The sequence below is a fragment of the Sparus aurata genome, chromosome 8 (genome assembly GCF_900880675.1).
Source record: "Sparus aurata chromosome 8, fSpaAur1.1, whole genome shotgun sequence".
Classification (NCBI taxonomy): Eukaryota; Metazoa; Chordata; class Actinopteri; order Spariformes; family Sparidae; genus Sparus; species Sparus aurata.
The window spans coordinates 1,659,930-1,669,566 of NC_044194.1; the positions used below are offsets into that span (position 1 = coordinate 1,659,930).

General features: G+C 43.2%; 1 protein-coding gene across 1 annotated transcript in view; it reads left to right on the top strand.

The window, feature by feature from the left end:
• The first annotated feature begins 4,972 nt into the window (after positions 1-4,972).
• The window catches only part of immp2l (inner mitochondrial membrane peptidase subunit 2), a 108,070-nt gene continuing 103,405 nt past the window's right edge, over positions 4,973-9,637 (top strand). Inside the window, exon 1 of the mRNA XM_030426283.1 lies at positions 4,973-5,018. The gene's annotated coding sequence lies outside the window, so the exon portion shown is untranslated. The remainder of the gene's footprint in view (positions 5,019-9,637) is intronic.

Sequence of the window (9,637 nt, forward strand, 5' to 3'; positions counted from 1 at the left end):
TCTCCACTCAGGTCCAACCTGGATGCTGCTGGCGACGAATTGTTGCATAGCAACTGCCGGCTCAGCACCTATAGAGCCGGTTCTGTTTAGAGCCGGGGAGCCTCAAAAGATGTCATTATGTGGGCAGAGCCGCCCACATGGGTCAATGTCAGCCAGCAGCCGAGAGGGCTCTGATTCTGCTGCTCGCCTCTGTCAGTGTCCTGTACAGTGACACACACACACACACAAGTACAATAACAGAGTTAAAGGGGCAGTATGTAAAAATTGGGGTTTAAAACATTCAAATAAAAGTTTGTTGTTTTGTCACAAACATCAGATTTGTTGTGTTGCAGAGATTTCTACAGATGTTAGCATGCTGTTAGCATGCTAACCTGTTAGCTCCGGGCCTGAAAAGCTTTTTCTCCCAGCGGTCCAAAGCTTCTGTGCTGAGCGGTGTCAACACTGACAATCCCTTAGTGGTCTGGCTAGTTGCATGGCTAACTGAGCTAACAAGCTAACATTAGCTATACAGTTAGCAGCAGTTAGCAGTTAGCCTGGTGATATGCTGCCCCAGTTTGTTGGATAATTAATTATAAGAGGTGGACAATCTTACATACTGCACCTTTAACAGAGTGAAATAAATAAAATATATATCTATTCATTGTCGATACGCTACATTCTTTATTCTTTATCTCCTCGATTCTGTTTCCATTTGTTTTGTTTGCACCCAATTTAAGAGTAAATATATAACTATGTTCCCTTTGAACAACATCAGGAGAATAAACTGTGTTAGTCTTAATAACCAGAATGTGCAGTAATATTATATAACCTCTCATTTGTGGTTCCTCAGCAAATACAGTGGAGTGGTAGAAACGGTGGTGTGAGGCTGCCGGTCTGATAATGGCTTCCCGCTACATCCCACTTTTAATTAAGCCCTGAAGGAGAAGCCGGGCTCCTTATCATGAAAGAGCTACGCCTCCTTTCAAACCGACAGTTCCCGCTTCAAACTGAACTTCTCCTTCATCTCCAGTTCCTCCACCGCTCCTCCTGTTCTCAGGCAGTTTGCTCTCCTACTCTATTTGATCTTAAGCGCAGTGTGTTCAGTTGTCCGTCAGCATTCGTTTGACAGAACCGCTTTTACAGTATAATCACTTTCTGCCGAAGACATTTTATGTCATTCTGCTGAGTGTTAAACTCCTCGGTTTAATAAAACTGAAGCGGAATGGAAAAGAAACTGAGTCACTGTGGGTTAAAGCTCATTAATGTCCCATTAACGTGTGAAGCTTCCAACTCAAACCACTTTATTAACGCCCGCGGCCCACAGTTCAGTCAGACCAGGTGTGTGCCAACACATGTAGCCCAGCAGCTACTGTAAAGATTTAAAACAAGAGCGTAAATAACTGCTTTTTAAATTTATCTGGGATCTCAGCGGCTGAATCACACCGGACCAGCTCCATGTTTCAGTTTCAGTAGCTTTCTCCGTTTTAATTCAACTCGGTTTTACTGTTAAGCTCCAGAACTGTTCTGTGGACTTTATATCATCAGGAGGAGGAGAGGAGGACTTTATATCATCAGGAGGAGGAGAGGAGGACTTTATATCATCAGGAGGAGGAGAGGAGGACTTATATCATCAGGAGGAGGAGAGGAGGACTTTATATCATCAGGAGGAGAGGAGGACTTTATATCATCAGGAGGAGGAGAGGAGGACTTTATATCATCAGGAGGAGAGGAGGACTTTATATCATCAGGAGGAGGAGAGGAGGACTTTATATCATCAGGAGGAGAGGAGGACTTTATATCATCAGGAGGAGGAGAGGAGGACTTTATATCATCAGGAGGAGGAGAGGAGGACTTTATATCATCAGGAGGAGGAGAGGAGGACTTTATATCATCAGGAGGAGGAGAGGAGGACTTTATATCGTCAGGAGGAGGAGAGGAGGACTTTATATCATCAGGAGGAGGAGGAGGACTTTATATCATCAGGAGGAGAGGAGGACTTTTATATCATCAGGAGGAGGAGAGGAGGACTTTATATCATCAGGAGGAGAGAGCAGGACTTATATCACCAGGAGGAGGAGAGGAGGACTTTATATCATCAGGAGGAGGAGAGGAGGACTTTATATCATCAGAGGAGGAGGAGAGGAGGACTTTATATCATCAGGAGGAGGAGAGGAGGACTTTATATCATCAGGAGGAGGAGAGGAGGACTTTATATCATCAGGAGGAGGAGCAGGAGGACTTTATATCATCAGGAGGAGGGAGGACTTTATATCCTCAGGAGGAGAGGAGGACTTTATATCATCAGGAGGAGGAGAGGAGGACTTTATATCATCAGGAGGAGGAGAGAGGAGGACTTTATATCATCAGGAGGAGGAGAGGAGGACTTTATATCATCAGGAGGAGGAGAGGAGGACTTTATATCATCAGGAGGAGGAGAGGAGGACTTATATCATCAGGAGGAGGAGAGGAGGACTTTATATCATCAGGAGGAGAGGAGGACTTTATATCATCAGGAGGAGGAGAGGAGGACTTTATATCATCAGGAGGAGGAGAGGAGGACTTAATATCATCAGGAGAGGAGAGGAGGACTTTATATCATCAGGAGGAGAGGAGGACTTTATATCATCAGGAGGAGGGAGGAGGAGACTTTATATCATCAGGAGGAGGAGAGGAGGACTTTATATCATCAGGAGGAGGAGAGGAGGACTTTATATCATCAGGAGGAGGAGAGGAGGACTTTATATCATCAGGAGGAGGAGAGGAGGACTTTATATCTTCAGGAGGAGAGGAGGACTTTATATCATCAGGAGGAGGAGAGGAGGACTTTATATCATCAGGAGGAGGAGAGGAGGACTTTATATCATCAGGAGGAGGAGAGGAGGACTTTATATCTCAGGAGGAGGAGAGGAGGACTTTATATCATCAGGAGGAGGAGAGGAGGACTTTATATCATCAGGAGGAGGAGAGGAGGGACTTTATATCATCAGGAGGAGGAGAGGAGGACTTTATATCATCAGGAGGAGGAGAGGAGGACTTAATATCATCAGGAGGAGGAGAGGAGGACTTTATATCATCAGGAGGAGGAGAGGAGGACTTTATATCATCAGGAGGGGGAGAGGAGGACTTTATTTCATCAGGAGGAGGAGAGGAGGACTTTATATCATCAGGAGGAGGAGAGGAGGACTTTATATCATCAGGAGGAGGAGAGGAGGACTTTATATCATCAGGAGGAGGAGAGGAGGACTTTATATCATCAGGAGGAGGAGAGGAGGACTTTATATCATCAGGAGGAGGAGAGGAGGACTTTATATCATCAGGAGGAGGAGAGGAGGACTTTATATCTCAGGAGGAGAGGAGGACTTTATATCTTCAGGAGGAGAGGAGGACTTTATATCATCAGGAGGAGGAGAGGAGGACTTTATATCATCAGGAGGAGGAGAGGAGGACTTTATATCATCAGGAGGAGGAGAGGAGGACTTTATATCATCAGGAGGAGGAGAGGAGGACTTTATATCATCAGGAGGAGGAGAGGAGGACTTTATATCATCAGGAGGAGGAGAGGAGACTTTATATCATCAGGAGGAGGAGAGGAGGACTTTATATCTCAGGAGGAGGAGGAGGACTTTATATCATCAGGAGGAGGAGAGGAGGACTTTATTCCTCAGGAGGAGGAGAGGAGGCCTTATATCATCAGGAGGAGAGGAGGACTTTATATCATCAGGAGGAGGAGAGGAGGACTTTATATCATCAGGGGAGGAGAGGAGGACTTTATATCATCAGGAGGAGGAGGAGGAGGACTTTATATCGTCAGGAGGAGGAGAGGAGGACTTTATATCATCAGGAGGAGGAGAGGAGGACTTTATATCATCAGGAGGAGGAGAGGAGGACTTTATATCATCAGGAGGAGGAGAGGAGGACTTTATATCATCAGGAGGAGGAGGAGAGAGCTTTAACAGTGTGGCTGCCTGCAGTGACAGATGGATAAAGTACTAAAGCTAAATTAAATTAATTATATCTCAAATATGTTCATGTAGTATTTAAATGTTATTATTGCAAACTGTTCATACAAACCTTTAACAGATAAATGATGTTCATTAAAGGTTTTTATTTCTCTTTATTAAATATTTCTTTATCATCAGACATGAATCCGGCAGCTTTTTTTTCTTTCAATGAAAGTCTTTATTTAACATTTGGAAAAGTACAGACAATCAGAGTGAAGATAAAAACAGGCATTGAGTGATAAAGACATGTTACATTAAGAATTAAGAAACATATCTCCATATCCTTATTTTGAAGTGAAAATGACTTTAAGTTTAATAGTGTGCGCTCACTTTTCTTGTTTGGCATCAGTTTCAAGGTATCTATATAACAAATAAACTAATTTGTGAAGACATTCAAGTTTGGGAGGATCTTGGAAAATGTACTCTTGTGGATGTGGAATTTACCCATTAAAATCATGAGGTTTATTGTGGAGCAAATTGATTTGTCATTATACTCAAATTTTGAAATAATATCTTTGGGTCTAATTGTTACGTACTGTTTAGTTTTATTGTAGATAAACTTTTAGATAAATTATAGATGACAACAGGCACATACAAAACAAATGCAAAATTGTCTCTGACTCATCTCCACAAAAAGTGCACATTTCATCCACTTCAGCAAAGCTAGAAATTGATTTGTTATGAGGATAAATATTATGTAAAATGTTAAAATAACTTCTCTAATCTTATTCTAAATACAGAACTGAGAGGGACACAACCACTCAACCGCCTCCAGCCAGTTTATATCAACCAACTGTGAATCCCAAACAAACTTTATCATGTTATTATTATGAAAACTTATAATGTCTCTGAAATTCTTTCCTTAGATGTTTGTTTGTACATTTTCTATGCATTATGTGAACCCCATTAACCTTTACAGAAGGTGTCTGAACATTATTAGGTGACATTTAATTAACTCAGTGAAACCGGCGGCTCTTAGGACCCGGGGGGCGACACGTGACGTATGACAACAACAGGAAGTCTGACCGCACGCTGCTGGTAGGTGTGTTAGCTTCTGTAGCTTTAGCTCAAGTTTCACGTGTGAAGTTGTGATTGAAACGGCCGCAGAGTGCCGGCTCGGTTCTGTCCTGCTCGGTGTACCGACCCGCTGCAGCCGCCATCTTGTTGTGTCCGCGACACCGCTGTTTAAAGTCCAGCCGCCGGTTAGCCTCCGCGGCTAGCTGTTAGCACACAGGTCACACTGCTCCCGGGTCAGTTCGTTAGCTTAAAGGTGTTCGAGGAGAACTGGTGTTAAGGTGGAAGTGAGGAGATGTGTGTGTCTGTGGCCGGTTCGGTTCTGGTGCTGCTGTGAATAAACGTTCATAAACAGACTGTGATGTAACAGAAGTCAGTGAGGAGTTCTGTTCAGTGAAGGGTTCTGTTCAGAGAAGGGTTCTGTTCAGAGTCCACCAACACTCATCAGAGAGGGAACCACTGTCACTGCACTGTGTTCTCCTGAGAGCCTCGGTACCGCTCAGTAGAGCCGGTCCAGTCCGAGTAGTCGACCTGAACAATGATCATAATCTGTTGAGGGTTCACGGCGTCTAATGTCACCTTGTCTTGTATTGAACTGAGTCTCTCTGAAGTTTTGGACTCTTGTTGTAACTTTTTATTTTATAATTTGATTTAATTTACCCAGGACTGTCCCACTGACGTCACACATCTCTGTTATAGTGGAGACCTGGCTCAGAGTGGCAGAAACACAGTGAGGACAGCAAACTAACAGAAGAAATATATCAAAACATCAAAACATCAGATAAAACACCTGATAAATCACGTGCACACAGCTGACCTGCACTCTGTTCACCTCACCAGAGTTTTAAAGCTGTTAGTTGTTCAATCTGAAGCATCAAGAGGATCAACACTGAGATTTCCATATTTCACATTTTAAACAGAAGATGTGTAAAAAGGGATTTTGCCAAAACTGATTTTGTAGATAAAAACATAAAGAACGTTTCACATGATGATTAAAAAACACAGTGATGAGAAAAAAACGAGCCGACGCATTAAAGTGAAACTCACCAAAAAGCAACCCAGGCTTTATTTGTGATTGAATATGAGTCAAACCTTCGTGTAAAAGCATAATTATGAAGAAAGAGGCACTTTTAAGATTTACTGTAGTTTCGTTTTCGGGGCAAGCTAATTTTCAATGGAGTGCTACGGGCACTGGTACGCTAGCATTGAGCTTTCAAAACCCTTCTTTTTAGTAAACTCTGTGTACACAAACAATGTTCTCAATGCTCGTGTTCATGTGTAGAGACCCTGGTGATGCTACCAGCAAAGTCTCATGTTGTGTCGAGACTTCTTACTGTTTTAAATATAGAGATTTTGATGCTATTGTAAAAGTGCCCGTAGCACTCCCATTGAAAATGAGTTTGACCTGAAAACAAAACTACGGTGAATCTTAAAAGTGCCTCTTTCATCGTAATTATGCTTTTACATGAAGGTTTGACTCATATTCAATCACAAATAACGCCTCGGTTGCATTTTGGTGAGAGTTTCACTTTAACACTTAATAGTCTATCAGAGGCTGACAAGGTAAACTCTGAGAGAAAAGCACAAACGTTTGTACAGTTAAATCCTGACGATAGTTTCAGCCTTTTTGTAATATGCAGGATTTTGTGACTTAAAGGTCGTAATTGTCTGAAAAGTTTATTTTTGTGGCGTCAACCCGACAGACCTACGAGCCTGATGAGTCAGTGATTGTCGAGTTGGGAATTAGACACAAAAATCAACTGTTAGTTTTTAAAAGTCGAGTGGTTTCAGTTTAACAACCCTTCAGTGAAGTAAAGGTCTGATTCAGTGTGCAGGTTGAACAAGCTGCAGCTCGTTGACATGCTGAGTGAAAGTGTGTCGACAGGTCAGTTAAACATTTATGTGGCTGAATATGATGTTTTTTTATATTACTGCCGTGTCAAACTGTAAATGGAAATTAAATGACCAAACAAACGACGCGATCACGAACATCGTGGCGACTTTTTCAGGTTATTTACTGTCAGAAATCAGCAAATCATCAGATTTAAAGGGATATTCCGGTGTAAGTTTAATCCATGGTCTAAATCACCGTGAAACTGTGTTAGACTCCCTCTGGAGAGATCAAGTTAGCAGACCGCTAATTTAAGGAGTTTTATCAACCTCAGAAACGACCGCACGACAACAATACACTGCAGTAAATGGATCCAAATATAAACCGCCACCAAAAAGCCACAAACAATGCTCAGAACAGCAGCAAACTTCAGCAACAGTACAAATAGGGTCTCAGCACATAGTCCGGGGCATCTAACCTCCGCTAGCTTAGCTGGATTTCTACTGAAAAGCTGACTAAATTTACCACTCTTCTGCAGCAGCTTCCTGTTGACGGGAAGTCCCGACGAGTCGATTACCGAGTGCAGTAGAGTTCCGCGGCTCATGGATGAAAATGTATGATTATGACTCCATGGAAAAGCAATCAAAGTTCATATGTGTCTTACCTGCCAGTTTATAACAGTTATTATCGAGAGCGGACAGGGAAAAGAACGGAATTGAGCATTTCTAACCGCACTCGGTAATCGTCGCGTCAGGACTTCCCCGACCTGGAAGCTGATGGAGGAGAGTTGAAATCTGTTTTTAGCTTCACAATAGAAATCCAGCTAAGCTAGCGGAGGTTAGATGCCCCGGACTATGTGCTGAGACCCTATTTGTACTGTTGCTGAAGTTTGGTGCTGTTCTGAGCATTATTTGTGGCTTTTTGGTGGCGGTTTATATTTGGATCCATTTACTGCAGTGTATTGTTGTCGTGCGGTCGTTTCTGAGGTTGATAAAACTCCGTAAATTAGCGGTCTGCTAACTTGATCTCTCGAGAGGGAGTCTAACACAGTTTCACAGTGATTTAGATGGATGGATTAAACTTACACCGGAATATCCCTTTAAGAAGCTCGAACCACAAAATGTTCAACATGTTTTAATGAAACTTGACCAAAACGATGAACTGATTATTTAAATGGTTCATTTTCTGTTTCCTGCTGTTTGAGTGTCAGACGGAGAGATGATGACATCACACCTGCTGCTTCAGGTGTGATGTCATCATGTTATAGATCCTTTATTAACAGACGAGTCAGCAAATCAATGAACAATAATAGAATCAGTGAAATGAATTGTGGATGAATTCACAGACACAAACGCAGACGACATGATTAAATGTTTCACTTTATCACACAGAATTATTCTCTGGTTTCAAACGTGAAGATTTGCTGTTTGATATTATAATAAACTGAATACTTGTAATAAGACGATGATCTAATTCTAGATGTCGTTTCATATCGTTCACCGCAGCAGACGGTGTTTGGCCGTCACGTTGCTGAAAGGTAGATGATTAAATATGAGCCGCTACAGATGTAATCATCAGAGCTGCCGTCCTGCGGAGCCTCGGGTCAGCTCGTTGGCTCTGAAGCTGGAAGACGTTATTACATTTTATCAGACAAACAGAAACGTGACAAAGAGAGACGCACAAAAGAACAACAGGCTGTGAGGGAGCCGGACCTCCTCGGTCTCGGTCCGGATCCTGGTTTTAAAGAACCTGAGGATTGTTAACATGAGCGTCTTTGTGATGGGCTCTCAGGTCCATTCAGCCAGAACACGATGACATTTTGGATTTGGTTCTGATTCAACAGGTCATGTGACCCGGAAGATACTGAACGAAAATACTGATTATACATGAAATCTATTTAAGGTGCTGAAATCCAAAGAAATTCAGTAAAAAAGTGATGTGTCTCATTCAACCAGGACAGGAAGACATTTTGGATTTGGTTCTGATTCACTGGGTCACGTGAGGCTATTAACAGAATCTATAGAATATGAGTTGCTCTTAATTAAATCCAGTAACTGACCGTCGTTAACCATCGTTTCCACAAATCTGAGCAGGACAGCAGGTGTTGCAATGACTGAAAGTGTCTTTGCTTCAGTCCAACAGTAACTCACTGACGGACCTCCTCTGACTCACACCAGGTGAAACGGACTCTGCTGGTTCTGGAGCGAATGTCTACAGGAACTCCAACCTAAAACTAACGTCCCCTCGTTTCACATCAGTTTGGTGGACTCACCGGCGCTGCTTCTGGGTTAGAGTTCCTGAAAAACCTTAATGAAAGCAGCTCTGTGTGACTGTCGGACCTGGATGTGTCAGTGTGTCCTGGTTCTGGTTCTGGTGGACCGTCCTGCTGCTCTGTGATGTTCAGATTTGTCCCTGGTTGCTTCCTTCAGATTCACTCTGTGGTCCAGTCTGTTCTGGTTCTGCTGTCATGTCTGTTGATGACTAATCGCTGTGTAACGACACCACGCAGGAAGACGTGTTCAGAGGCGGCCCGGCCCGGTTCTTTGTGCTGTCAGGTGGCTCTCAGCCTGTATTTGTGTCTAATGACGGCATCACCTGCCCCTGAACTGCCTGGAGGTGAGCAGGGATTTCTGTAATGCTTTCTCTGCTGCTGTGGCCTGAAAACTCACGTGTGATGTTCTGCATGAGAGACAAATCCCATTTGTGTCCCCAGCAGTGGGCCCGGATCCTCCCGGCTTACAGTCAACACGACACCCGTCCAGTAATCACCTTAGTTTTGGCTGAGTGAGCGTGGCCGCGGCCGGCGTCGTAC